The sequence below is a fragment of the Hoplias malabaricus genome, chromosome 16, assembly GCF_029633855.1.
Source record: "Hoplias malabaricus isolate fHopMal1 chromosome 16, fHopMal1.hap1, whole genome shotgun sequence".
Classification (NCBI taxonomy): Eukaryota; Metazoa; Chordata; class Actinopteri; order Characiformes; family Erythrinidae; genus Hoplias; species Hoplias malabaricus.
This window is the reverse complement of record NC_089815.1, coordinates 32,096,773-32,100,936: the sequence shown is the minus strand read 5'-3', so window position 1 is coordinate 32,100,936 and position 4,164 is coordinate 32,096,773.

The following is a 4,164-nucleotide window of genomic DNA, read 5'->3' as shown; positions in this document are numbered from 1 at the left end:
TTCCGCATAAGCACTCCCTGATGCATATAGAAGACCTCTGCCGACTCCTCTGTCTCCTCCCGTGTACCAGCCCCCTTACACAATGAGGCCAACTCAGGGTCCTCCTTGAGCTCCTTGATTAAGGTTTCCCTATTAAACTGAGCTGCATCTGATTAACCTAGTTTTCCAAAGAAGGTATCTCCAAGCTCAAATGCTGCCTCCTCCAGCCCTCTCTGTGGAACCACCCCCTTGGGGCGAGACTGGGCACGGGTAACGACACAGGTTGAAAACACCTCAGGATACTCCCTGGCCAAAGCCTCTGTTTCTGGTACCTCACATGGCATGTGACTAATTAAAGGGGTTACCGAAACTTGAACCCCAGCAAGATCATTCCCCAATAGCATAGAAACTCCAGGGACTGGTAATGATGGCACTACTGCTACATTAACATAGCCATTTACCAAGTTAGAGGTTAGGTACACTTTATGCAATGGCATGGCACCAAACAAACTTCCCACACCCTGAAGCAACACTGAAGAGTCATTGAAACTGGCTAATCACGAACCCCTTGTAACAACAAGGACTGAACTGCACCAGTGTCCCTGAAAATTTTAATTTTGGTTTCTGGCTCCCCAGAACCAATGGACACTGTACAGCAGGAGACAAACCCATCATACAGAGAGGGGGTTATTTCAGACTCAGGATCCACACAACTAATAGTCCTCTCTGAACCAACTACCAATGCCACAGATTTTGAAGAGTCAGTATAAGACCCACGTCTGCACTTCTGCAGAACTGGACAACCTGATTTTATATGGCCAGGTTTTCTACAATAATGGCAGATTATTTCTCCCGAGGGAGTAGAATTTACAGGTTTTTGAAGTTGACTATGAGGTTTAGAGCCAGATGGCCCTTCCCTATGACTTTTAGTCTCTGCTGATTTAACCTCTGTATTAGCCTTTCTCCAACCACTGATCTCTCTTTCACTCTCGACTCCTTATGGGTAAATTCGTAAGTATCTGCCATCATAGCAGCCTTTTTAACTTCAGTCGCCCCATGCTCCTGAATGTACACTTCCTAAAGAACAGGTAGACTATTTTTAAACTGTTCCATAAGAACAAGCTGTTTTAAATCTGCAAAAGTATAAACTTCACATGCTTTCGTTCAAACACTGCCTCCTGCTGCCTAGCTACATCCAAATAGGTTTCCGCTAGCTTACGTCTAAGAGAACGGAATTTGTGCCTGTAAGTTTCTGGCACAACTTCATAGGCATTCTTCACTGCCGTTTTCACCGTGTCATACTCCATGGAGTGTGCAGAATTCAAAGCTGCATAAGCCTCCCGAGCTTTCCCCTACAGGACACTCTGAACCAAAACGGTCCAACAATTCTCCAGCCAAGCTAATTCCGTGGCTATATTCTCAAAGGCATCAAAAAACACATCTACCTCGTCTTCCTGAAATTTTGGCATTAGATGTAGACATTTGGATACATCAAACCGAGTCTCATGTCTGCGCTGTTGTTGACTCTCCATCTGCGAGAGTTTAACCTTCTCCAACTCAATCTTAGCTAACTCCAGCTCCCGCAAACTATCCTTCTCCTTCTCTCGCCTACCCTTCTCTGCTTGTTCCCTAGCCAATCTTGCCTCAATGATGGAGTCACTCAAACCTAGGGACTGAGCAAGGATCTACTATCTTAATTTTATTCAACTCTGAATCTACCTCAATCTCATAATATTCAGCAAGCTGGAGCAACTGAGGCTTCTTTAATTTTATCCAGTCCGTTGTCTGCAGATGGGCTTGGATAAAACTTTCCGGATCAAACTGAGACATTTTTGGGAAAAAATTAAAAAAATACCAAAAGCCCCCCAGCCGAAATGAGGACAGACCAGAGACCCCTAACTCTAAGGCTACTAAAATTCAAACACCAAGAGGTAACCTATATTCCCCTATTGGCCTAAAATCCCTAAGTACCACCAAAGTATGACTACAAAACTAAAAGTACTTGACAATTTTGGCCACCTTACCTCAAGTCCTCTCATAGGACTTCTGAAAGAACACATACAACTCAAGAAGCCCCAAGTAGGCCACAATTTCCAACAGGTATTTTTGAGTCAAATCAACACCACCAAATCAGATTTCCTGAGAACTCAACCAAACATACCCAATTACCAAAGGTCTAGACTGTATACAATCAAGCAACTCTGCAATCCAATACCCACCTTAGCAAACAGCTAACCTCAACAGAGCACAAAACTATCAAGTTACAATCACACAGCCAACAATTAGATCACGAAAATAAGGTGTTGAAATCTATTGTGATGAAATGAGAACTTGGGAGGGTTCACTCTTCTTACCTAAAGATCCTCGAAGAACCCAAGCGCTGACTCCATGGTCGACCAGCCCAAGCATGTAGAGATTATTCAAAAGGGTAGGTAGTAATCTGGAGGTGCAACAGTTTCCAGAGTGCTAGAGAAAAATCAGCGCCAAAACTTCCACCATCTTATATATATCCAAAACGACGCTCCGGTATCTGGCCTCCAAAACCAGAGGTCCTCCCCTTTAAAGGCTCCACTTCAAGATCTCAAGAAAAGTAAGACCCCCCCCCAGTGGCTGGAGTGTGTATTGTGGGAGTCAAGTGTCTATCCCAGTGCACCTAGTTTATAAGAATCTATATTCAACACCATTAACTCTATTGAGAGAAAATCCCAGTTACGAAAATAATCACACCCCTATGTAAGTCAAGGCCTCCTTAATCAACAACATTTTTATTTTGTCAATAAGGTCCATACCACACTTCTGACATATTTCATAAAATATCACCATTTAATATTCTAAACATGTACATAAACAAATGCATACATTTTCAAATGACCTTGCCTTTTCCCCACAGATATCAAATAGAAATCAGAAGAATATCTATTAAACATACCTGAAAACCTGATTTTGGTGGCCTTAAAAGTACACTTACCCTATAATATAGCGTGATTCATATATCAAAGTATATGATCACATTCTAAAGTTGTCATATTGAGAAACAATGATAGAAACATTTTACTTCTCAACCTCAAGTAGACTGTAAGTAATTATTCAAATTTCAAAATTTAACAACCTGGCTATTAGCTCAGACATTACATAATGTGGGTTAAAAGCTAAGTAGAACACTTGCTATTCATCATAATGACACGTTGGCTAGCTGCAGCAAACATTAGAAAAGTAAGCCTAATGCAATAAAAAGTTTTGATGACTTTGTTCACTTGAGATGGCTAAAGAAAAAAACACAAACTTCAAACAAAATGACTGTTACCAACCTGACATGGCGCGCGCTCCTCTGCTCTTTGGGGCTTGAAAACTCCAGAATCCGATAGCTGCTAATCACAACGTATTAGTTGACTGCACAAACTTCTTGTCACACAGCCCACAACACCAACTCACGTTTTTCAGAACAAATTCAAAAAAGCCACACCGAATTTCAGCTGTCTAAAATGCTTCATGAAGGCTGTGGTAAATTCAAAGACTGCCCATTACCACTGCTGCAATGCCCATTATCACAAGTGTCTGTGGTGCTGCATCAGCATTCATCTTCCATCAGTTCAACAATTTTTTTCCCCTCGTGTAAGACACCTCTGTGTTGATATCTTATGTGGAAAAAAAATAAATAAATACACACACACACACATTATATTAATTAATTATATTCTTATTGAAAGATGATACAGTAAACATATTAAAAATATTTCAGTGCAAATTTTCTGGTTCAACTTACAATGAACACTAATTATACAACTTTGCTATAAAAACTTTATCATGGAGGTAGTTTAGACCAGTTCTAAAAAAAATATCACAACACTAAACACACCCTTGTATTTACAGAAACTTTGAAAAAGCTAAACTTTTTAAGAAATATAATTCTGTTTAAAAATTTCTACAAAAAACAATAAACAAATTTCTTAAAATTGTGTTATTTGTGTTTGGTAGATTATTTCCTGGTTGTAACAATGCTTCTGGGCAATAAATCTTATACAGTTGGAAAGCCTGTTAAATGATGCCACATTTACCTTTTAAAGAGGCGCAACCCACATTCTCAGCTCTACTGCTCATCCCACAAATGCATGTTCCTTACAAATGTGGCACCGTTTAAAGGGGAAATTAACAGGCTTTCCAACGGTATGAGATAAACTGCCAAGA